The 26,570-nt window shown below is 47.5% G+C and overlaps 1 protein-coding gene across 4 annotated transcripts in view; it reads left to right on the forward strand.

Annotated features, from left to right (window-relative positions):
* The first annotated feature begins 17,148 nt into the window (after positions 1 to 17,148).
* Positions 17,149 to 26,570, forward strand: part of para (sodium voltage-gated channel paralytic) — a 231,669-nt gene continuing 222,247 nt past the window's right edge. For 2 of the 4 annotated variants that reach the window (XM_072286410.1, XM_072286412.1), the window contains exon 1: positions 17,149 to 18,163. The gene's annotated coding sequence lies outside the window, so the exon portion shown is untranslated. The remainder of the gene's footprint in view (positions 18,164 to 26,570) is intronic. The other 2 variants (XM_055077118.2, XM_072286411.1) reach the window with 1 other exon arrangement.

Consider the following 26,570-nt stretch of genomic DNA (forward strand, 5'->3'; position numbering starts at 1 on the left):
TTTGCACGTTTTTGGATACATTTGGAACTCCAGATGAGCCAGACGTTTATGTACTCGTGTAGCAAGAACGAAAACGTATTGGCATTGGCACTGCAACAAAAAAAAGTAAACAAGCACAAAATGAGGCTTAAGAGGGGCGTGCAAATTTTACACACGCTTATCTTTCAGCCTCTGCTAAATAAGAAATGGATTGCCCTCGAAAACGCCCGTTGCCTAGATAATTCAGTGCGTGTTTTGACAGCGCACAAGTAGACTCGGTTGACTTTTTCCACATTCAACTCGGCGGCTGTCCACCAATCCTGTAACTCACATACGCCACCGCGCAGCACTATGCTTAATTCATGACTCAAGTCCACCGGGAGGAGCAAATGTTGCCACGTCTCAAGTCGACCAAGTAAACACTACTCTGAGGATCTTGCTTGGTGATCCTTCGTAGTTTGTGTTGTTCTTCAACCTCCAAACATAGTTATTTATTACGTCTTCATACTTAACATCAAGAAGATATCAAGATTTTTGTTTTTTGACACGTACGCCCCACCAAGAAAAAACCGTTTATCATGACATCCGAATTGTGTCAAAGGGTCCCGCCGACCCACTCATCTTACGCCTGTCGACAACCACTTGTACACCGACCCCATGTTTCAGATTTTCTGATGACGCTTATGATACGTTATGTAGCATTCAAAGTCGGTGGTTAAAGTAGGCATTTAAGCTTGAAGTGTACAATATGTCATGAACAGTTTTTTGTACAGTGAAGTAAAGCAGTGAATTAAACTACCTGCAATGCCACTGGACTTCGGTGCAATGTCACGTGCTGTCGCGTGCACACTAGACCATGCGGTTGTATTTCTTCCTGACGGAGTTATAAAGCGAACGCGATAGAGAAAAGAAAAATAGGACTACACAGGCGCATCTTTACATGCTAATGTTTTGTTTACGCCGTATTTACTTCATTTCTTATGCTGTTTTCACTGTAGTAATCCACGTCGAGTACTCCTGACGTAGTTTTTCGTCCTGCTTTCTTACAATGTTAATCACTACGCCCAGCAGTTAAAAGCTGAGCTGCTCTTTGAGCCAGCGTACGCATCCCCTCGCATAGATCAGTAGCACAAATTAGCTGTCGCTCTAATTTTGTTTTCAAATTTCTTTATTCGAAATACTAACTAATGTATCCGCCTGCCTACCTCTATCACCACTATTACTGAGAATGTATTTTTTAAGCGCCGCAGTAAAATACTTTTTTTATTTTATTTTATCGTAAGTGTGCTCACTTCTTTACTGTTTTTCTTCTGTTGACCTTGCATTAAGTTTTTTGCTGGCAAACTCATTACTCTTTTGTATAAAGTTATGCTGGTGCATTGGCCATTGTGTTAGTTTGTGGGTGGATGAACTTATTCATTTTGGTTCTTTGTGTACATAGTCATTTTTCTATGGACATTCTTCCCCCCTCTTTATGTCTTTAAACTTGGCTTTATTTTATTTTAATATTCTTACATTACTACTCAATTCTGTAACACTCTCAGGCAGCCTGAATGAACAAAACATAATTAATCAATTATTTAATTATTATTTATTGAATGTCGCAGTTTCGCCCGAAAGGCGAAGCATCGATTGCGATAGCAAATTAGTGGACAGCTCTACGAAGTAAGAATAGCAGTTTTATCGGCCGTATAAAATTGTGAACATAGGCGCACTAACTAAATCAACAAGCATGGTGTGACGCGCGCACAAGCCAAAATCAACATATCTCATTCGATGACCGCGGAAACTCGCTGTCAGAACGCTGCAGTGAGGAAACGTGGCAGTAGCAGCGAGCGTATTGACCTTCGTGCAACCGCTCGCATCAAAGTGAGCTATACCGCGAAAACACAGCGCTGCGCGGATTCGGTACCAGGTGGTCTTCAAGACACAGCGGCCCGGTCAGGCGCGCGCGGCGGCCCGGGCCGTCCGGAGTAGAACGCGCCGCCCCTCCGTACCCTCCTCCCGAAGCATTGCGCGCGATGGTAGGTGGCGCGCGTCCTCCCTGCTTTCCGCCGTTGCGTGCACGAGATTGAGCCGCGATCGCCGCCTCAACGTCGCACGCTTTAACTTGCACATACATCATACGGCGCGCGGCGACGATTTTATCGCCCGTGGACTTTATACGGAACCTCACATCGACACCGACGGCGACGGCTATGCCGACGGCAGAAATGGGCCTTGAGTGTCCATACAACTGCTATCGCAATAATAAATGAGCCACGCACCATCCTTTTGTTTACACTGCGTGCCCACCACCTTCCATTTTAAAACTCGTTCTCACTTCGCAACCGCTTGGGACTTCATCCTAGGTGTGTATTGTTTATACTGTAAACATCGCCCGCGCAGTTGTCTGTTGAAAACCTTGTTACAAATAAAATACACGCTATGCTACGAACTAAAGCTTCTACATAGAGCAGCAAATAAGTAAAGCTTTACGGATTGCAGCGTCATCCAAAAAAAAAAAAATAGATGACAGTATAGAATACAATCCGAATGGATTACGTCTCACGTTTTGTACGAGGGTACCTTAACTATGAACCGCACCAGACGTGAATTGGTAAGCGAGAGCATTTCCCGCATTTGCAATTTCGCGGCGTATACGGCGCTGGAACGAGCAATCGCGGAGCTGGTTTCACTATACTGTAGCATCGGCATGCGCTCCTCTGTGGCCGAGTCCCACCTCGCGTTATGTCCGCGCCGTCGGCACGCCCTAAAAGCAGTACAGGGCCGGTATCTGCCGACTACCCATGACAATAGCTGCACGCAAGCCATATCCGCTTACTCCGTTAACAAGAGGAGAACTATAACGGAGCCTTCTTTTTTTGCTTTTTCTCTGCAGGCATCAGTAGTCACCATGCCACCTGGAACGGTCAAACTGTGTGTCTCCATAAGCTCAGAAGCTTTCAGCTCCGCTACGAGCTTCGTTCTGGCGGCAGCCTGTAGCGGCGAATTCATGCGCGTCGTCCTTATTACCCGTGTGCCGGCACGCCATGCATCGGGGACCAAATTTCCGTTCCAGATTTTGCATCGTCGGAGGCGTACTGGCTGCGGAGCATAACTTATTCCAATCAACTGGACGTATTGCCAGCCGCCGCGCGAGTACAGGCCGTCGCCTGAGCGGTCGATCCCGTAGCGTGATTTGTTCCTATCAGCGAAAGGGAGCAGACTTGACGGCGAACGAAAAAGAAAAAAAAAAAGAAAGAACGGCTAAGTGCTTTGTCGGTCACGCTTAATTCGCAGGTGAACCATGTCCTCGGAGAAAGATGCCGGCATCGGTCTTTTCAAGTTTGCTTGGCAGCGACTTGAGCGACATCCGACGACATGTTTAATAAATGGGATCCTTATTGCCTAAATAATTAATAAAACGACGGCTGTCCTGCCCCCCACCCCCCAAAACAACAAGAAAAAACAAGAAAGAAAAACATTTCTAATAGACTAAGTTCAACTACGTAGATTCGAGAAAGCTATGCTTCCATCCTGTGTGAACTGTCAAAACTCTAGAAGGCTGCTATTGCACCAACGTTCACTTAAAGGTACCTCTCGAACAAAAGCTAAATTCGACATTTGCAAAGTGGCCGCGGAGGTCGAAAGAGAAAAAAAAAATGAACGATAAAAGGGACACGTGAGCTACGTCCCGTATTATAGCAGCCAGCGCAGAGCTTGTCGCTCCGGTGTCAAGATGCTCATGAACGGACGAGCGCTTCCATTATTGGGGTTAACCCCACGCGCAACACTCCCTTTAACCCATTCTTTTTTCTATTATTTTCTTCTCGCCTCTGTTGCCGCTATCATAACAGCTGGCTTTGACCGTGGTCGCGGCCCACGGTGCTAAATGAAGCAGCTCCTTATACATTCCTTGTTATTACAAGAGATTCTAAGACGTGCGCTTCTTTCGTTCCTCTCTCCACATCGTTTTGGTTCTGAGGCCGCACCTCTTCATTCTCTTTCCAGGTGCGCGACGCTGCGCCGCTTTGCACCTATCACGCGAACTCTCTCCTTTCTTTTTTCCTTCTCTCGTTCGCTGCGAACGCGCGCGCGTGCCCTTTCGTTCTTCTCCGCGCACAGCGCGCGGGTGGTCGTGTCGCGTCTTGTTCCGCGTGCGAGCGGCGGCCGCAGTTAGGGGTCGGCCCCGGCGGTCAAGCGTGGCGAAGCGTGCCTGGGTAACAGGCGCCGGCCCGCGCAGCCACTACTCATCAGCACCGCAGTAAACTAGTAAATGTTTAATAAATCGGAAACGGCGGAGCCGCGGGGGCCATGTCTCGGTGCGGCTGCCGCCGGGTAGAGCGAAGCGACCGCGCCACCCTAGCTTCTGTTTCGGATTCTTTTCTTTCTTTCGTTACCTTGTGCGCGAGTCGAGCGGCTCGCTGGCTGGCTACATGCTTGCTTTGCACGCTGCACGCGTCCCAACGCAAAGCGCCGCGCCCTGTCTGTGCGTGAGCGGTAGAGAGAGAGGGGGGGGGAGGAAGGGGACGTGCTCGCTGTAGTAAGCAAAGCAGAAGTAAAACCGGACGAAACGTGTTCGCTTACCTGGCTGCCGGTCGGTAGCTGGAGCATGTAGAAGTCATAGAGGGAGCAACTACAACTGCGCGTTTGGCCTCCGAGTTCGCCGGTTGGTTAGCTTAAGCGCGAAAACGGCGACGGTAATTAGAGAGATAGGAGAATTGAAAGCAGAGAAGCGAATAGCAGCGAAATGCGGAAATAGCGGGGTAAGAAAGAAAAGCGATTTGAGGGCTCACCGAAGCAGTAGCGTGCATTCGATGTCCTTTCAGGAACCTCTCCCTTTTACCACGACCTGGAATAATTAAAACAGCAAGTTTAACGTGCTAAGCCAACACTTCCGTTATGGGAAGCGCCGTAGTGGAATCGTCAGAGTTAATATTCACCTTCTGGTATGTTTTAACGCTCGACTTAGTCCAAGTACGCTTGCTTCTTCAGCCTTCCATTCCCTTTCCATATGAACGCGGCCGCCACGGCCGGTAGTCGAACTAGCGACCTCACGTTCAGCAATAGAAAGCGGTGGCCACTTGGTATTCAGCCCCCAGGAGGTCTATAAACTTGACTAGACAACTCAAGTCTTTCTGGCTTGTAAATAATATGCTGTTGGATTATAAACGCTGAATGGTCAAAAGGCTATGGCACCGACAGAAGCGAACTTATGCTCAGAAGGACAAACCACATTCAAATCACAGCGATAGCGGCGACTATAGTCATCAGTCGTCAATTCTAATTCCGTACTGGCATGTGTACATTAGTAACCATACATTTCAGACCAATATCCGGTGCTCGATCTCGTAGATTCCAGAATGTACAACAGTGGTTACCTAACACGTGTAATTTGATTAAACGCGCCTTCTCACCATCGAATTCTAGATGACCTTCACAAAGTCTCAGATGCAAAAAGCGTCTCATGTGCGAGAGCGATAAGCCTATAACAGTGGCATTCCAGTAAACTGGCCCTGTGCAAAAAAAGTTAAACATAAGCGCGTGGCGATATGAAAAAATGAAATTACAAGAGAAGACACGTGTTATCATCAATATTCAAGTACTAGAGCGCGTACAATGAATACGGGCTCTTTGTTCACCGCTTATTTTTTAGGGTGCAGCGCATCGTCCTTAACGCAGAGTACCGCTACGAAGTTATTGGGAGATGTCTTTCTTCCTTTTATTATGCTTTATTGTATCGCCAACTTGCATTCCTCCATTCCAGCTGGTGCGCGCAGTGATTATTGAAAAAAACTCTCAGTAAAACTAGCAAAATACATATATTTTTCGAAAGTCGTTCACACGTGCAACAAATTGGGAACATTTGAAACCCACCTATAGCTGCTGTTTCTTACAACCAACTTACAACACCGAGAACCATTCAAAGTGTCCCTTTATTTTTCATGGAGTTTAATGTCCCAAGGCCGCACTGGGGCCATGAATAACGCCGCAATGGAGAGATCCGAGTTAAGTTTGACCACCTGGGGTTCCTTAACACATGCGCAAACCTAAGTACAAGGGCGCTTTTACATTATACGGTCATTGAAATGCGGGCGCTGCTGCTGGAAATCACGCCCACCACCCTGTGCACAGCAGCATAATGCCCTATAGCCACAGAGCCACCGCTACGGGTAAGAAAGTATCTCCCATCCACGCGTCACAGTGAATTATGAGGGAACTTGTGGAGTACGGCGAGTCCTCAGGTGTCAACTTCCATATCTCAAGCCTGCCTGCATGTGCAAATAAAGGCTACACCAGTGCCAGAGTTGAGCCTGTGTGTGTGAGTGTGAGAAAGAGAGAGAGAGAGAGATGAAAGGGCAGGGAGGTTAACCAGGTTACTCCTGGTTTGCTACCCTACATTAAGGGAGGAAGGAGTGGGCAGAAAAGGAAACAAAGGTAAAGAAGAACGAAGTGAACCTAGAAGTTATGCGCTCACAACACACAATAGCGTCCACCCCGAAATCAGAGGCGGTCGTAAATCCAAGACCTCTTCAAAAAGTGCAGCAGTGCTCTTGTGGCCCACTGCGCGAATGAGGGTCGAGCCTGCGGTTCCAGTATATTTTGCTTCTGTGAACGCTGTGTTGTCCAGTCTGGAGTAGCACACAACATCTGTCTTTCATTGTCAAAAGAAGGGAAATAGATGAGGATGTGTTCTCTAGTCTGATCGCAATCACAAACACGGCACGAGGTACTTCCCATCATGCTGATACGAAACAATGCGCGTTCGTAAATGCGACGCCGAACCACAAGCAACAAAGAAAAGTTGCATGAAAAGGTACCAGTTAGCTATGCAGCACTCTAGTTCTGCTGCACTCTATGTTGAGGGAAGTCCTTGAGAGAGACGACGCCGCGCGTATGCTTTTTTTTTAATTATTATTGAAGTGAATGTTAGGAGAGGTTGGCGATTTTATGGTGGCACCGGCTACTCCTTGTCACTTGGCAAACGAAACAAATTTGCGTAAAAAAGGAGAAAAGCGACACAAAATATAACACTCAGTAGAACCCTGGATGAATAAAAAATACACAGTCCAACAGTACATGAGTCGCAAAGTTTTGTGCATTAGTTCAGTACACGTACGCCTATATAAAGTAAGATATTTTGAACAGCCACCACCTCCTCCTCCACCGCCCAGGCCAGACAATGTGGACAGGACCGCGAAGAGCAAGTCCACTGAGAAGACCACATCTGCCGAATCTTGGCCGGCTCTACCGAAACGACAACATTCGCCAACAGACACACAGCAAGCTTTCGCTGGACAACCCCCGACGTCTACTGTCGGCGATTTGTGCGACCACGACAGGCAGGTGGCTGATATGCTGCAATCGCTAATTAATACAATGCGCATTATACTGAACAAGCTGCAAACACCAGCAGCTCGAAGCGCTCTGCAAATACTGGATGCACTAAATCCAGTGCTTGCTAGCATCGTTTAAGCATCATGGCTCGATCAATAGTCCCCTTCCGCACTGAACGTAAAAGTGCGTCGATCTTTCAATGGAATGCCAGGGGTCTAAGGACCCGTATATCAGACTTTCGCCAATTCATTTTCACACATCGCTTCCCCATACTGGTCATTTGCGAACCAAATACATCAACTCCACTCAGACTGTCCGGTTATGAATCTTTCGTCTCGTCCACATGCGGTGCGAGCACGAAAGTGATCATCTATATCCGCACGGACTTAACATATGTCGCTAATGCGATAGAGCCTCATGACGACAACCAATATGTCTGCGTAAATGTCCAAAAGAAGAATGTGTCATTTACACTAATCGGAGCCTACATATCCCCAGCGGGTCACTTTGACGGTGAACGACTAAAGAAAATATTACTAATGAACAATGGCCCCTGGGTTATCACAGGTGATTTCAACGCGCATCACCAGCTATGGGGAAGCACTAAAATTGACTCCAAAGGCAGGAGCCTTGCCTCCTTTGCTGCCGACCATGATTTGTGCTGCGTGAATGACGGCAGCCCTACATTTCTGCGAGGCACGACCTACAGTAGCTGCTTGGATTTAACTTTGGTGTCACGGCGCTTTGCCCCGAGCGTCCAATGGTTTACAGACATAGAAACACATGGAAGCGACCATATTCCAACATACATAAAGATTAGAGGAGTTGAGCAACGCTCCTCTACTGCCTTGCGTACAGTTGATTGGTCAAAATTTCAGAAGGATATGGATGACACATGTCGGGAAGGCCTCTCAAACACTATCGAAGAAGCAATCGCAGAGGCATTGAAAACATCCATCTGCTCGCTTCCAAGGTCAACAAGGCGAACAGACTTGGACATGGAACTGGAGAAGCTGCGTGCAGCACGCCGACAAGCGGAGAGGAGGTATCGGCGCACGAAGTCCGTCTTGGATCTGAGGGCTTCACGACGCATACAAAAGAAAGTCCAGCGTCGCATGGATAAATTGGAAGATAAGAGATGGAAAGCATTCTGTCAGTCGCTTGATCCCCGCAAATCGCTCTCGCACATATGGAGAACGGTTAGGGGTCTTCGCTCATCTCCGCATCAAAGGAAGCCCTTCGCTGCTCTGGCCCTCTACCAACTCCGCTCGGAACTTCAAGTGGCTGAAGAGTTCTGTGCACGGGTTGCTGGGTCCGTGGCCATCATTAATGACGCAGCATTGAATGACATCCCTGAGGCACGTGTACCAGAAATGAACGTGCTATTTTCACTCGAGGAGCTCGATGCTGCGTTGGCGACCTGCCGGCGTTCTTCGTCACCAGGACCTGATGGCATCACGTATGCTGCCCTATGCCACCTTGGACATGACGCACGTGATGAGCTGCTCAACTACTACAATGAATCTTGGCAGAACGGCGCCGTTCCTAAACAATGGAAATCGAGCCGCTTGATCCCCATTCTGAAACCTGGAAAGTCTCCGCTTGAGATCTCATCATATCGTCCGATTGCGCTTTCGAGCTGCGTCGGCAAAGTGATGGAAAGAATGATTCTTGCTCGATTGGAATGGTACCTAGAACGATTCAACATCTACCCGGACGCCATGACAGGTTTTCGTCGAGGTCGCACGTCCATCGACAACGTCATTGACATCGTAACATGGGTCCAAAATCAAAAAAGCCTCAAGCGCCTATCTGCGGCACTTTTTCTGGATATAAAAGGAGCATACGACAACGTCGCCCACGAGGCCATACTAAACTCACTTGAGGCTGTTGGAGTTGGTGGCCGGATGTATCAATGGATTCGGGACTATTTGACTGAGAGGCGTTTTTTCTTACAGACCGAAGACGGCCCAACTTCAGACCATTCCATCTGCCGTGGTGTGCCGCTGAGCCCTATTTTGTTCAACCTCGTCCTGGTAGGACTAGCGGATTACCTACCGCAGACAGTACATGTCTCCATATACGCCGACGACATTTGCATCTGGGCCTCTGCGATGACTCGCCCTCAGCTAAGAGCCAGGCTTCAGCGGGCGGCAACCATGACGGCTTCTTATCTCCGAGAGCAAGGCCTCAGTGTGTCTACTGAAAAGTGCGCATTACTTGGTTTTACGCGGAAACAAATGTCATCATATCCTGTTACCATCAATGGTCAAGCTGTACTCTATGTTAAGACGCATCGCTTTCTGGGCGTCATCATTGACCGCAACCTCTCGTGGAGCCCTCACTGCGTCTATCTGAAGAAGAAGCTAGTCGCCATTGCTCAGGTCTTCCAATTTCTATGCGGGAAAAACTGGGGTACACCAGTCCATTCTATGTTGCAGCTGTACAGGGCTTTGTTTCTCGGACTCCTTCGTTACAGCCTACCAGTATTGTCAAATGCATGCAAGACGAACTTTCGCGCCTTGGAGAGCATACAAGGTCAAGCCCTACGCACGTGTTTAGGGCTGCCTAGACGCACCTCAACAGCAGCGACAATCGCCATCGCAGGAGACCATACAATCCAGACACATGTAGCTGTCGACTCTCTCAGAGCGCACATTCGCCATCTGTCAAGGATCCCCGACCATCATTTGGCCTCCCTACCAGCCGAGAGACCTCAAGCGACCTTTTCACGAGTTATTAGCGCTCATCATGAGTACATACCGGCATCATTTACAGCGGCGGCGAAGCCTTCCTCTCCCCTGTGGTGCCTGCGACAGCCTCAAGTGAATTTTGCTATTCCTGGAATTACAAAAAAGTCCAATCATCCATCGCCGGCTCTGAAGCAACTTACGCTCATATTACTGCACCAGACGTATCATGACCGCATACATATATATACCGATGGTTCCACTTCACCTACCAGCTCAACTGCCGCATTCGTCGTTCCAGCCAAGAATGTTACAGTTAAATTCAAATTGTCGCACACGACTACATCTACATCGGCAGAACTTGCAGCTCTCCATGCCGCTATGATGTACATCACCGAAGAGCCTATAGAGAAATGGGTCGTATTTTGTGACTCTAAGGCAGCCCTTCACAGCATCAAGTCCGCATTACGTCACAGAACTTACGAGCAAATGACATCTGAAATCAGGGAACTGCACCACCATGCTCTGGAAAGTGGACACCACATTATATTTCAGTGGATTCCTGCTCACTGTGGCATCGTCGGCAACAACCTAGCTGACAAGGCTGCCCGGTGTGCCCACGAAGATACCAAGACGCGTCCAACACCTTTGGCGAGGTCGGACGCTGCCAGAGAACTTCGCCAACTTGCGCATAAGAAGTCCCAAGATCTCTGGATTTCAAGTGGCTTCAATTGCAGATTACGTAAACTGGACCCCACGCTACGGCTACAACTGCCATCTAGCCTTCCCCGCGGCGAAGCAACCTTGTTGTGTCGCTTGTGGCTGGGAGTGGCGTTCACGAACGCATACTCCTACCGTATGGGAATGGCCGAGAGCCCGATGTGCGACTCCTGTGGGTGCGAGGAGACCATCGAGCACCTATTGTGTACCTGCCCTCGCTACGATGTCCAACGCCTCTCTCTGCGGGCAACTTTACGCAGACTAGACTCGAGATCTTTCACGGAGTCAAAGATACTCGGACCGTGGCCACACCCGTCACTGGCTCGAAAAGCGATTCGTGCACTAGTGCGGTACTTGAAGTGCACGGGCTTAACAGACCGTTTATAGTGTCCTTGTGTATGGTGTCGCTCCCACACGTACTCAGTGCTTCCTCTCTCCCTTTCTTCCTCTTTCTATTCCCCTTTCCCCCACCCCCAGTGTAGGGTAGCAAACCGGATGCTGTTCTGGTTGACCTCCCTGCCTTTCCTACCCTTGTTTTCTCTTGAACAGCCAAAACACATAACACATGTAATACAATGCAAGTACAGAACAGAATTATACATATTTCGTAAAAGTGGCGATCTCCACATAAAACAATTATGAACCACGAGAAATATTTATGTTACTCATTTAGCGTATTCACATCAACAAGAGAGAGAACAAGCCGAGACTCTCATCAGGAAAGCATACAAGACGGTGTTGCATCCACCCAGAAACACGTCGAACGACAAGCTACTCAAGCTAGGCATCCACAACACATTTGAAGAGCTCAAGGAGGCACAACTGGGTGCGCAGCTGTACAGGCTCCAGCAGTCAACCACCGGCAGGGCGCTCCTTTAAAGATTAGGCTATAAAAACATAGAAGCAACGAAGGATAGGATGGCTAACATACCAGACTCTTTTCGCCAGACACTGAGAGCTAGCCCCCTACCGAGGAATATGGACCCGAATCTGCATGCGGCCAGAAGACAGGCGCGAGCAGAATACGTAGAAAAACACCTGGCCACTAAAAACAATGTGGTATACACGGATGCAGCCCTATACCCGTGTGACCACAACACCAAAGAACATAGAGTTGCGGCAGTGACCGTGGATCACATGGGAGAGCTGATAAGCAGCGCAACCCTAAGGAGCTGCACGGTAACAGAAGGGGAAGAAGCAGCTGTGGCTCTTGCAGCGGCGGAGGGTTACCGTAGAAACAGATCCTTGATAATACTCACAGACTCCAAAGAAGCATGCAGCAATTACACGGCAGGTACAATCAACAAAGGGGCGCTGCGAATCCTCCTCGAGGCTGGGCTTTCGAACGAAAGGATACTGCATACGATTTTCTGGGTGCCGGGTCACACCGGAATAGAGGGTAACCAGAGGGCCGACAGTCTAGCTCGCGAGCTCACATACCGATTGGGACAGTCAATGGATCCGGATACCACTATGACGGTGGAACCAACGTACGCCGAAATACTAAACCATCACAGAGGCAGAAGGATAATATATCCACCACCCCACCCATCTTTAACACAACACGAGGCAGTCGGCTGGCGAAGGCTGCAGACAGGAACATTCTCCAATCTACACATCCTACATAAAATGTTTCCCAGTCAATACAGGGACACATGCCCATGGTGTGGGGCCATCCCAACACTATATCACATCACACGGGAGTGCAGAAATAACTTCTCTTTCCACAAAGAAAAAAAAATCAGTGCGGAACAGTGGGAGGCCCTGATCACCAGTGGCGTGCTCACAGTCCAAAAAGGATTGGTGCAACACGCTCTCAAAGTGCCAGACTCAGCGGTGCTCTGGAATAGGGGCGCCGACCACTCAAGACGACGGGGACTTCTGTAAAACATGAAGACCTCTGTTAGCCGCTGAAAGCTGTAAAAAGAGCAATAAAGTTTTTCCTTCCTTTCTAGCGTATTCGGATCATCTGAAACTTAATGTTTTCCCAACATGTTGGTGTCCTCTAAAAACTATTTCACAGCAAGAATTGCTCTTTTTTGAAGGCCCGCAGTTGACCATGGGCTAAGCATCTTATTTAGAGTGAATGGTCTTCTGTCTAATATAAACAAATTAGCTTGCACTACCGTTCTTTGTGTATCGTATTTCGTGCACTCGAGAAGAAGATGATGCACATCTTCGTCTGGACGGCCACAAGAACACTGCGGACTAGAGACACGTTTTATCCTTTACAAGAAGTATGCTCTTGCAGTGTTTCAACGTCACACTAAAAATGAGAACATTGGCCTTGTGGCTCGAATAAGATAGAAGATGGTTAAGATGAAAGCACCCTAAAAATGAATTTTAATAGAAAACGAAGGAAAAGTGTAGATGTCAATGTACTGATTAATAGATAATTCATGACATTTATTCCACATCGGTTATGCCAACACACTTTGAAGCAGCAACTCACCGAAAGCACTAAGGCTTGCGAAAATGGAAAACTACTTTGCAGCCAGTGCGTCATTGCCAGTGGCATCGACATTATGAGTGCTATCGCACACACAAAAAAAACTCATAATGCAACGTGGTTGGTATAGTGAAACATTTACTTGCTCACAAGAACAGGGGAGGGAGTGACCGATCAAATCAAAGAGACAGAAGATAGAAAATGATAAATATTTAGGCACAAATTATACTGTGATGACACTGACGCTTCGGCAGCTGCTAGCGTTGCTGTCATGGCCAGCTATCATGATCAGCACTTGCGCCATGGGACATAATCAAAACAGTGCCATTGAAGCGATGTGGCGGCCTGCCGGGCTGAGTGATATTACACCCTGCATGATGACCCTGAACTAGTATTTAAACCAAAAACCATATAATCATATATCTGTATAAATATGAATATGTATGCTATAGCAGAAGGTGCGCGCTGCAGCTTGACGAAGCCTCGGAAAAGGAACTCCGTCACTGTTTTCTTTAGCGATGCTTGCTTTATTTCCGTGCACTGCATTTCTGCCGAGAGAGAGAGAGCAGTGTTAGCCAAAGGCAGGAATTTTAACGAGGCTAAGCTCGGTTGCCTATCCTGCATTGGGGAAATGGTAAAGGGGGCTGAAAGATGGAGAATATGAAGAGAGGTTGACAGTATGCACGGTTCATATATGTAATGAAGGTTTTATCGTTCAGTTTATGCGAAAAGGTCACACAGGCTGGTTCCTCTCAAGAAACGCTCTTTGAGGCTTTGATAATCGCAGACACGCGAGGCCATATAACCAGGATCGCCTCCTCTGAAAAAAAAAAGGCCTACCATCTAAGTGCCCTAAAGCTGCCTGCAGAGCGAATCTATCATCTTCGCAGGATGGCCAGTCACACGGGAGGTGTATTAATATTTCTTCTACGCCACATATGTTGCTTTTGGCACTGTTCACCATTCCACTTACGAATGGATACGCGTTCGTAAAAGAAACGCCTACTCACAGGCGGCACAGTAGCGTTTCTTCCCGTCGAGAAGAACCGGGCAAACGCTGTAACTTCATACGTAGGCTCAAGGGATTTCAGCCGGGGTGTTGCATAAGCAAACGGACACGTGTTCATTAACAAATCTGTCAAATTGTCGAATAAAAAACGAGGCCAACGCATGTGGCGGTGAGCTGAGTAATAATCCGTGTCTAAATTGTCGCTATTCCGAGAGAACGCTGTTCAAGAGGTAAAGCCGCCAGAAGTTATCGCTTTTCGGCGATTACACGCACCTCTCGGTGCAATCCGAGAGTTAAATGTCTGTAGGCCCAGGGGCGTAAAACCCGAAAAGTCCAGTGAGAATAACAGAACGAGTGCTCGGAGAATTCGGGACTGGATAAATTCCTACTCCCGAGAAATGGCTCTCCCTCTGAACGCCTGACCGAGCCAGATATAGGACTTTGACGTCACCAACGCCTGCAAAGGTTATGATGGGATTACTAGAGCTAACGGCTTTTTCGTCCTGAATGCCACTCGAATATCCGACACCTATACCTACCCACGTCGCGAAAGCTTATGTCATAATTCCCACGTCTTTCGTCCAGTTCCTCCGTGCGAATCATAGGATGAAATTCACCGTATGGTAATCCTTCTTTTGAAGTAAAGCATGATATTCGAGCAGATGCGTTCATGTCCATAACCTCCCACTTTTTTTGTGTCAATTCAGGCTGAGCTATATGTGCTTACAACAGCGCCGATGACATGGTTATGACAATTCTAAGCAAACACCTCCGTTTGGGCATGTCACTTGTCTCTGTCGATTATTCCTTGCTGTCTCAGTTTTCAGAAAGTTGCGGCACTTCCAGTGAGCTTCAGCAGCACAGCGCTCGCCGCGTTTAGCGGTATTCAAACCGCCGAATTACGGCTTTATTTAACGCAATGCCATCTTTTCATTTCCTTCCTCCGGTTTAGAAGCATATTATTTACAGTATCGCAGAAAAAAATCAACAATTAATAGAATAATGATCGAGTGAAGTGATTTTCAGGTCCAAAAGCAGAAAGAGGCATTGTAGTGTGGGAGCCTTATATTTGTGGCCCTTACTTCTTGCCTTAGATTAATCAGAAGGTCCTAGCGTACATTCTATTCCAAAATACATGCATCGGCGCAAGCATTCAATACAAATAGGTGAAGCAGAACACATTCCGAACTGCTCAAGGATATTTATTATAACATAGCGCACTGCCACGGATCAAGATGCTGCTGAAATAACTTTATAAGTTTCCTAAGAATCAGTTTCTAAAGCGACGCATTTTTTTGTTTTCCCTGCCGACACAGTAGTGCGACTGAATGCGCCTCTGTTCACGCAATCACCACATAAAACCTGCTCATATAACACCAGCTCATACGTCTTTTAATGAAACAGCGCATGATATTAGACGACTATTTTGATTTTCTTAAGTTTCTTATATTTAGATAACTCAATATTATGCAACTGCACTTGCTACGAGCCATATGTTAAACAATCCTACAGTATGGGCATGTGCTACTGTGACAAGAAAGGTCTCCAAATCCTAAATGTGTTTAGATATGCGTCGTGGTTCTCTCTGCCATACACTTCTCCTCATCATTCTTTCCTCAATGAACATCAAGCAACATCTTCGTCCTCGTGACGTCACTGCATCCTAAATTTAAAGTGTGCCTTCGCATGAACTGCTCCCTGCATTTGGACATAGCTTTATGAACTGTGAAATGAATAGACGTAAACATTGCCTGACGCTAAAGCTGTGGCCAGTGGTGTGCATATTCTTATATACAGCATGGTATTACACGTTGCGTAGGCCTAAAATAAAGTTTGAGTTGTACGCATCGCATTTAATTGCTTAACATTTCTTTATCCACTTCAAGAAACCTTCGTTTAACGTATATTGCAACGTATGCTCCGGATTTGCATAGTACTATTAAGGACCAATTACTCTCTCTATACAAAGAACTAATTGTAAGTCACTGTTTGCCCGTGGATGTGCTCCACACCAGAATTCATGATGTCTTGCTGAGGAGAACGAGATTTGCATGCAATCAAAAAAGTGTCGAGCAAAAATGCCACATTACAATAGACGACATAAAGGTACTATACACCATAGCTTGTTATTCCTGCATACAGTTTGGCCCTACACATAACAATTTTCTACGCCTCATTCCAATAGACTGTTGCAGAATAAGTGATTGCCATATTGGCGCTTATTTGCCTGGTTTCACAAAGGATCAAGCTCCTCTTCTTGCATTTTGCTTTTAGAATCCTTACCGACAGGTTTATTTCAAAAAACGGAAGTGTAATAATACTTTCATAGCCACACTCATATTGGAGTCCGTAAAATCTACAAATTTCATTCTCCTGTTTCCAATAGTTGTCGACACTGTACACTAATTATCTGTTTATATAACCATTGTTTACAGATTATGTTGCAGTTGCACATATCGAAGCTGCCTGTACTTGAAACATGCCCATTGATACGAACCTTGATACTAGCTTCAGTTTGATAGTATGAATACGCAAACTTGCTGTCAACTGCATTGGATTTGCGAATAATAGGCTCAGAAACAACCCAAGTCGAAAATCTTCGACACAGCTAAGAGCAAAAAGTTCTGTAAAGGACTGAAAGATTAGCTAAGTATGTTAAGAGAGTTACAAGTCGTCAGTAATTATCTCACAGTTGCCGACGTCCATCGCCGCTAGCAATACGTTGGCTTGAAAATATGTTATAATCTCTCCAACACTCTCCAAAAATTTTGCCCTTTCCAGATGATCTCCAATATGTCTAACTACTATAAGCAAACGAGACCTGCTTTTTGCATATGCTCTACTAAATTCGGCCCCAGCCACTCGCGACCAGAACATAACTTATGCGTGGTGTGCGAACCCCTGGCGATGCCCGCAAGCGTGCAGCAAGAGCAGCCCCGATACCCGATACATTTGACAGCGCACGACTCGAAGACGAGGGCGAAACAAAGGAGGCGAAGAATGACCCACATTTGCGCTGAACCGGCGCCCCTATCCCCACTTCCTTCGCGTCTGCGCAGTTCCTGTACTTCCGGCACCTCCCTAAAGAACCCCAAAAACCTGCGCACCCTTTCCCTTTTATTCCAGAATCAATGTCACAAAAAGCAATGTCTCGCGGACTTTCTCATTCCCAACGAGACACGCCGAGAGCGGTCTGAGTTCCGGTCCCTACTTCGTTCCCTAGATGGCGCCGTCGGCACAAAAAGAGGGAGACAAGTTTTGAGGAAGGATGGGGCCAGGGAAAGAGGGGGTGGCACCGCAGGTCCAAGCGGCCCGGGGGGGGAGTGGCGCCGATCGAAGGAACAGCGACTCGCCCAGGCAGCAGGACAAGCCTGGATCGAAGCAGGGCTGCAGCTGCAGCAGCGGGCTCGCGTCACGAACCGCCCAAGAACGGGCCGCCGCCGAAACCAAGAAGGAAACCCGCACGGAATATACCGCCACCGGCGCCGAGGATGCGATCGTGGCACTGCGCCGCCCCCGGGAAGTAGGCGACGACCAACAGCAGCGCACGAGCAGTTCTTGTTTCTTTGGGAGGAATCCCGGTTCGTGTGGCCGCAGAGTGGCATAGCGTTACCGCGCGGTCCAGCAGCGGGTCCCCGACGGAGCTTCGGCGCAGCAGCCTCCTCAGCAACGGTGTCGCCGCCGCCGTCCGCGCTCCAATGGTGGCAGCCCGGGGACGATGCTCTGTAAATGGAGGTTGCCCCCCGTGCGTCACCGCGTGAACGAGCCGGCCTAGGGGCGCCCGCCCTCCGCGCTAGGCCTGCGGCAGCTGCGGCGAAGGCCCACCCGCGGCCGAGAACATGCGCCCGCGCCCCGGCGGCGTGTGCAGCAGCAGCAGCCTAGTGGGCCAGCCCTGCGCGCTGTGCGAGCCGCCCACCGCCGCGTTATGATGCTTCCCTTCGGAACACCCACGGCCCGGAATCAAGACGAGCTTCTAGCTGCAGACACTTCTCCAAGGTGAGCCGATCCGCTTGGGGCAAACCCCTCTCTCGCCCCCGCAGCCGACGCCAGCCGCAGCCACGGCCCCACGCTGTTATGCGGGCCGGGACTCGGACCACCGATGCCCCGCGACCTGGCTTGTTGGAGACGCGGGGCAGAGGGGAGGGGGCAAAGGGGCAAGGGCGCCACTAGGCCTAAAGCCAACGGCCCACGACCGTTTCCCGTTCCGGACAGTTCTCGCACGCGACTCGCGGTCATCCGACCACTATACCGGAGAAAGAAGCATGCACGGAAAGGCGACACGCGAGCGACCGCCGAGCCAGTCGTCGCACACAGAAACACCAGAGTGCAGCGTCATTCCTTCCACAGCCAGTGCACACATATACACACCTACCTCGCACGACGGCTACACGCACCCGCGAGCTCCGTACCTATGAGCCGACGGGAGACGCCCATGTAAACGAGTCTTTACACGGCCCGTGTCGCAGCGCCGGTGAAAGCTTTCGCCCTCAGACGGGCGCTGGCGAGACCCTTTTCTGCGCTCGAAGGGCAGAGCAGGTCGTGCGAGGAGCGCTGCCAATGCCGGTGACCCACTTTCGGGACGGGACGTGCGCCGACACTAGGCCTAAGCGGTTGTCCAAATATGCGCAGTGCCTTCCCGGGGGTCCCGATGTTCTCAGCTGCTTCTCTGTCCGGCCGCGGCTGCAGACACCAATTTTAAGTCGCAAGAATGGATCTGAAAGGATCGATAGAGCAGTTGAGCGCGGTCTCGAGATGTTTAGCTTACCGTGACGCCTGAACGACCAAGTGGTGGACAGTCGAGTGCCGGTTTGTTTTGGATAGCAGAGTCGCTGTTTACGGCTGCGAATAGGATTACTTGAAAAAAAAAATACCGGTATTTTGACTAGCATATTGTGGTGCCGAAAGCAGGCGGTACGAGTGCCCAACCACTCCTCGCGTTGTACGTCTCTGTATCCACGTAATGGCTCTTGGAAACACGTACATGTACGGGTGTAGAGGCCTAGCCAGAGGTCACTTCGGGTAGGATTATCTCGAGACTGTTCTACTTTGTAATCAGGACACGTCACAATCAGTTTGCGGCCTCGCAAGACAGCACGTGCCTAGATCAGATAGTCTATGCGAGGGAAAGGTCACAGTGTCAAACCCACCCGCTGTTTCATTGATCTACACTGAGCGTCTCGCCGTATTAACGGTGGCCGTGGCCAGCGGTGTTTTGAAACGTGAACCTTTAAACAAAAAACCCATATCCTACCGTGCAATTTTTAAAAGCGCTTATTATTCTCTTCTACGATATTATAACCGCCCATATTTTCATATTTAGAAGCAAATAATGTCTGCATTGAGGGTTTCGTTGCCGTGATGTGTTGGCGTAATTTGCAAAAGTTGCTCATATCGGCTGCAAGCCGACACCTTGCCTATTCCAATGTCGGATCCGCTGAGTCGCAACTCGTATCTATAACAAAGCGACGTTGCTTATGCCATAATAGCTGCAACTTATTGCCAAAGCGCACAGGATTGACTGCCCCCCTGTTTGAGTGAAAGAATCAGCCTGTCGATAAGCTAGAATCATACCCATTGCTGCCATTGTGGTATCGAAAGGATACGAGAACATTGTGTGGTTGCTTAATGTTAGCATTTATCTTTCACCACGATACGTTAGCAGCTACGAGCAACCATACATACGCCATATATCTGCCGCTGGTGCACTTATCGACAAGAAAAAAAGAAAGCTCTCACAGTACGAGTGCTTATACGTTGAGATGCCTGTTTTGTCGAGTACCCCTCAAACAAATAAAACGCGTAGGTAACAGCGGAGCCTTCAAGTGTGCTTAGGAAATCGAGCTCGGAACAGCCGTTTCTTCTCTTTATTTTCGTTGATGTGCTCACTGCAGCGTAGACGCAAGGCAACTGGCTCGGACACGCCCTTGTGCGTCAGCGGTTGTTTCGCAACCAGTGAATTTGGTTTAGGGGAGGCTTGCATTTATGACTAATAGAAATTACTGAGGTTTTTGTCTATTTTAATCAGTAGACAAATGCGTAACATCTGTCAGCGTTTTTTTATGCATATTGTTTATTTCTTTTCCCGTTTTTTTTTTTTTTATTCGCCATTTGTCCAAGTGGATTTATGCAGGACACGCTTACTTGAATATGTTAAAGCACAGTGATGTGCTTCATAGGTAACGGCTTTCCCGTAGTGTTGTGTGTCCATCCACCATATTGCATTATTTTCTCGTCACCGAGTGATGTGCATTACATTTTAGATGTCTTTTGTGTATATGTGCGTACGCTATACTCCAACCTGTTTTAGATTCTCGCTCAAGATGCTTTCTTTTTGTTGGTCTTCTGTGTATTTTTTCTTTGTTTGTGTGGGTGTTCTGACACTTTGCTTTGCGTTTCTTTTACATTGCGTTCTTACTTTACGTCATGACTTTTATTTTACCCGCCGTGGTTGCTCAGTGGATATGGTGTTAGGCTGTTGAGCACGAGGACGCGCGATCGAATCCCGGCCACGGCGGGCACATTTCGATGGAGGCGAAATACGAAAATACCCTTGTACTTAGATTTAGGTACACGTTAAAGAACCCCAGGTGGTCGAAATTTCCGGAGTCCTCTACTACGGCGTGCCTCATAATCAGAAAGTGGTTTTGGCACATCATCATCATCATCAGGCTGGTTACGCCCACTGCAGGGCAAAGGCCTCTCCCATACTTCTCCAACAACCCCGGTCATGTACTAATTGTAGCCATGTCGTCCCTGCAAACTTCTTAATCTCATCCGCCCACGTAACTTTCTGCCGCCCCCTGCTACGCTTCCCTTCCCTTAGAATCCAGTCCGTAACCCTTAATGACCATTGGTCATCTTCCCTCCTCATTACATGTCCTGCCCATGCCCATTTCTTTTTCTTGATTTAAACTAAGATGTCATTAACTCGCGTTTGTTCCCTCACCCAATCTGCTCTTTTCTTATCCCTTAACGTTACACCCATCATTCTTCTTTCCATAGCTCGTTGCGTCGTCCTCAATTTTTGGCACGTAATACCCCATAACTTAAATTACCTTTATTTTGTATTTGTTATTGCAACCAAATTAGATGGAGTAGGCGTCGTTAACGTAAGACAATAATGTACCGCATGCTTTCATAAATTTGCACCTATACAGAAAATCACAAGCCGAGAAATCAGCCGGTGAGGTGAAAATGTTTGTTCGCGATAACTATATACTGTAATTGGTCTATTGAATTATTGCTTCTCTAAAGATACTTCTCGTAATCATATCAATTTTGTAATGTAAACATGCTAATTATTTTCCCAGAAGGCAAGTCCCAACTATTGCTAACCAGTTACGGCGCGAAATTAGATGCATAGAACGTCCCAACGATGCCATTCGTTTGCACTGCTTTCGTGCTTTCTGGACATTTTGCAACACGTTCGTCTTTTCAAGTAAGCTGAGCGTTATGTTACCGCTGATGTCATAGACGTCATGCAGGCATCAATGCGTCAAGAAGCAACTTGCGCTAAGCTTCATGCTCGTCTTGTTTATGTCCTTATGAGTTGATTAATACCTTTCTCTTTATATTGTTGCTGTTGTTGGTATGTGTCTTTGTACTTAAGCGCTTTACCTAATGAGGAATGCGCCTTAAAATATTCCCTGAGCTTGGTTCGCCTCCCAGGTGAGAATAAATGGAACGCCCATGTAGGGCAAATCAGAAGCTTACTCTGTGAAGTGCAGAACAAAGGATTTTAAAATTTAGCAGAAAATGTTTTCAAGCCAACCATGAGTATCGTGTCCAACGAATGACATTACAGCTGAACCACTTCAGTATTAAAATCGGCAGATGAAGCGAAATTTTCTCACTCGATATGAAAGAAAGACTAGAAACTGCTGCCCCTTGACCATGTAGAAACTTCAGAAGTTCAGCGTGTTCAGCCTGTCGTGCCTCATAAGCAATCTGGTTACAGCGTTACTCAACAATTCAGAAGCTACAGTTCTATTTTGTGCTACTGACAGCTGGTAGCGCTGTTCTTGTGTGACATCGTCATGGTGTTATATTTATTCAGGTAACTAATTAAAAAATTGAATGTTATTCATCAGAGAAAGATAAAATATGAAGCGTTAGAGGTAGGAAATTTAACAATAAAAAGGTCTCGTTTGCTACGGCATACTGAAAGAGGGAAGAATTTATGTTTTCATGGAGAGAGAAAGGAGCCTCTTCCTGTACCACATATGTTTAATGGAAGGATGAGAAGCTAATAGAAAGATGAGACAGAGAAACAGAAGGTTTTGTTAACACATACACCAACGAATAAAATCGCGCGTGACCAAAGGCGACAACACAGGCCAGTCAACCTTCAGAGGCTTTCGCGCCCACGAACAGCGTGGTTGAGTTCCCGTATTTTACCTGTAGAAAAAGGGCCATCGTCCAAAGAATGAGAAAAAATCTTGTTGTGCATGCAAATGCGCCCCGAGTGGCAAACATACTATAGGGCATTTCCTTCTTGTAGTAAAAGTCACTTGTACAAAAAAACTGATGTTTCATTAACATTTGTCGACGCGGCCCCGCGTTTTCACAAAATTTCATTGCTGAGATGACCACAATGTTGTGAGCCTGATAAAACTTTACTGATAACGCCAAAATGCTTCACTCAGTAAAGTTTGACTTCATTCTATATTGCTTTGGTTAACGCAGGCATTATGAGTGATGACATCATCGTAAATAGGACTACGAAAGCGAAAAAAATAACATTTACTTTTAAATGAGCCGGGATTATACATGGCAATCTTTTCGTGCTAAACAAGACAGCCTTAAGCGAAATCAATATGGCGAAACACCATTTCGAACGTCTACATGATTCAGACATCAATCACGACTGTAGGCACAAGTGTGAGCATTTAGTAAACTATGATTTGCGTGATTAGTCCCTGGTCTAATCGTCCGGTGGGGATGATAATCGGATATTGAATAAAACTGCAACGCGAAGCCAGAATGTGCATCGTCCGCTAGCCATAGTGAAAGCTGAATAGGTAGTGACCATCATGAATTGCATATCAGGTGCTGTAGATAACAACTGAGTGACGACGGGAATAAAAAAGGACCTCACGAACGCTAAGACTTAGCAGGGTACTACGTTGTGTGAGTTGGTGCACAGCTAATCCGGCATACTGTGGTGCAAACAAGAAGAAAACACGAAAAAAAATAAGGAGACAGAAAGAGCGCTCTATCTCCTTCTTTTTTCTTCTGTTTTCTCTGCTTTTCTTTTCTCTTTTTCTTAGTTTCTTTTTTTACTTTGCGCATCAGTAAGCCGAATTAGCTAAGGAGACTCTAGAGCCATGAATGTCGAAAACAAGGAACCAACAGTTGCGTGTCTTGCGAGTGAATAATGCCAGCGATATCACCCATCTCGCGAAATCACGACAAACCCTTGGCGAGCTTTTGCCGCATGAGGACAGTCCAACAAATAACCGAGACCAACCCTTTCCTCGATGCTCTCGCCGTTACCGGACGAGCCTAACGGTGGGTCATCAGACGCTGTACGTTTGATCAGTCATAAGGAGAACCTATGGGTGCCCCCGTCCTTCACTATACTGACAACCCATTTGCACAACGCAGAGAAGCGTTTGCATTCGCCACCCGCTCCCTCACCACTGCCGTATCGAGTGCCTGGCGCGACTTCCCGTGTAAACACGATACAATGGTCGCACAGTACAGCAGTGGGAAGGTACCCGTTTCTACTTATTCGGCCCAGCCACAAAGCGCTACCGATGCCCGTGCAGTGCAATTTCGCTGTCTAAGCCGTCTAATTCCGGTCAACAAGTATCGAAGCTGCTGTGAAGATGCGTCCGTAAAACACAAAGGGGTCGCGCAGACGCGTCTGAAGAAACAAAAAAAAACCGTCATCGACACGTCTCTTAAAATCAAAGCTGTTGTGCAGACATGTTTGCAGAGGACAAGTCTATTTTGCTGACGCGTCTTTTAGACATCAAGGATATTGTCGAGACGTATCGGTTAAAGAAAGAACAGTCGAAATTGATTTACTGTTATGAAATTGCAATTGTTGACAACAAATGCGTTGCCGTCTCTACACCGCCAAATCTTCTGAAAGAATAATGTGGCGACACGAGAGAAACTGATTCTTTACAGCAATAATGTAGTTCCATAACACTTGCTGGCCCGCGCAACAGTGAGAAAACGCTCACATTTATTGAAACCTGCGCCATCAACACGGACCGGGCGACCAACAGAAGTAAAAGAAGTAAGAGCGTATCTGCGAGTATGAGCGACCGCTCTGCGGCATACTGCGTCGCATACCGACAGCGGCACTGTGAATGGCTCGGCTGGAGGCGGGGTCCTCTTCGCTCAAAGACGCGCGACTCACATCCGACGTGCCCACGCGCCGCACAATGAGACCGCGCGTTTCAGACGTCAACACGCCGTATCGAGGGGAAGTCGAGGGGCCAATCAATACGCCATGAGCTCGGAACAATTGATCTTGGAAAGCTTTCGCAGCGGACCGCTCGCGGAGCGGCCACCACCAACCACCCAGCCACTTCTTCCGCTGCTTCTTCTGTATTAGCCGTGAAACATGGAATTTTTGCTCGCAGAAAAGGGGGCAGGCTATCTCAACATCTCGGCTAAGAAATAGAACAACAAATTCAATGCTGCAACAATTGCAATATACTGTGCAAACAGGTCCATACAAAATCCGTAGCGGCTTCATCGTTACTTAGTTTCACTGCCATTCTTTCATTTGATTACTTATGTTATTATCATCGATTATTTCTTTAGTTCTGCTGAATATAAGATGGGAAATGGAAAGTACTCTACATCAATTTTTTCACGCTATTTCATGTATAACTGGAACAGGAGAGAAATAAGAGGGAAGAGGAATAGCGCCGTCCCCCCAAGAGCACAAAGCTACAAAGTCGCCGTTTACCCGCCGTGGTTGCTTAGTGTTGGGCTGCTATAAACACAAATGTACTTTGAGCACTGCGTCGTGGGTCACATGAGCAGCTCGTCGCAGAGATCAGAGAAGTCTACCATCGCATAGTTGACTAAGAACACGATATATCAGTGGTTGCTCAGTCACTGTGGCATACATGGCAATGATCGAGCGGACGGAGCTGCCCAATCTGCCCATGACTGCGTCAACTGCGTTGCCATTCCTCTTTCAAGAGCCGACACAGCGAAAAAACCTTCCGCGATTGCGCGTGACCTAACAATAGCTCAATGGAATTCATCTGAATTCACAAGTGCACGCCTCCATACCCTGGACCCTGATTTACAGCTCCGTATTCCGCCCGACCTTACACCACGTAACGGCACCCTTCTAGTCCGTCTATAGCTTGTAGTAGCATATTCAAATGCGTACTCTTTTCTCATCGGAATGGCCAACAGCCCACTCTCTCTATGACTTCTGCGGGTGCAACGAAACAATCGAGCAAATTCTTTGTGAGTGTCCTCCTTTCAACCGACAAAGAGCAGCCCTCCCAGCCACCCTAGACCAACTGAACAAGCGCACAATAAAAGGAAAACAACATCCTTGGAAACTGGCCTACGCGAATCAGCGCAAACCGTATGAAGGCACTGTTGCGTTATTTAAGAGACACCGGACTTTGTGACAAATTGTGGCTCTACAGTGTGTGACGTAGGTTGGGACGATGACACTGTGTAACACTAGGAACGCCTTCGCAGACTGCGTGACAATGTCCACAGAGGCAGTTCTGTATTGCGTGTATGTGTGTGTGTGTGGACGTTTATTTTTTCGTTCTTTTTTTTCTCTCTCCTCTATCGCATCCCTTTGCCCCACCCCGGTACAAGGTATCAAACAGGAGATAATCTCTGGTTAACCTCCCTGTCTTTCCTTTGCCATATTCTCTCTCTCTCTCTCTCTCTCTCTCTCTCTCTCTCAATCTGATATAAGCACGAGGCCGCTGGATCAAATCCCGGTCACGCCGGCCGCATTTCGCTGGAGGAGAAATGGGAAAACACCCGTGCACTTAGGAAAATGCACGTTAAATAACCCCAGATGGTTCACTTTCTTAAGGAGTGCCTCACTACAGCGTGTCTAATAATCAGATGGTGCTTTTGGAACGTAAACCCCATAATTTAAGTTAATACAACTCAATTTAATTAATTTAATTTAAATTCGAAGTTTCGCCCGAAAGGGAAGCATCGATTGCGTTTGCAACTAGTAGACAGCCATGTTAAGTAATAATAATAGTTTTATCGACCGTGAAAACTTGCAAACACTTGCTTACTAACTAAGTCAACAAGCATAGTGTCAGCGCACAAAGACAAACACTCACACTCGACGAACGCTGACACTGGCTGTCAAAACGCTGGCGTGAGGAAGCGCGGCAGCAGCAGCGAGCGAAGTGACCTTCGGGCTCTCTATCGCTTCAACGCA

Source organism: Dermacentor andersoni, chromosome 2, assembly GCF_023375885.2.
Source record: "Dermacentor andersoni chromosome 2, qqDerAnde1_hic_scaffold, whole genome shotgun sequence".
In the NCBI taxonomy this organism is placed as follows: Eukaryota; Metazoa; Arthropoda; class Arachnida; order Ixodida; family Ixodidae; genus Dermacentor; species Dermacentor andersoni.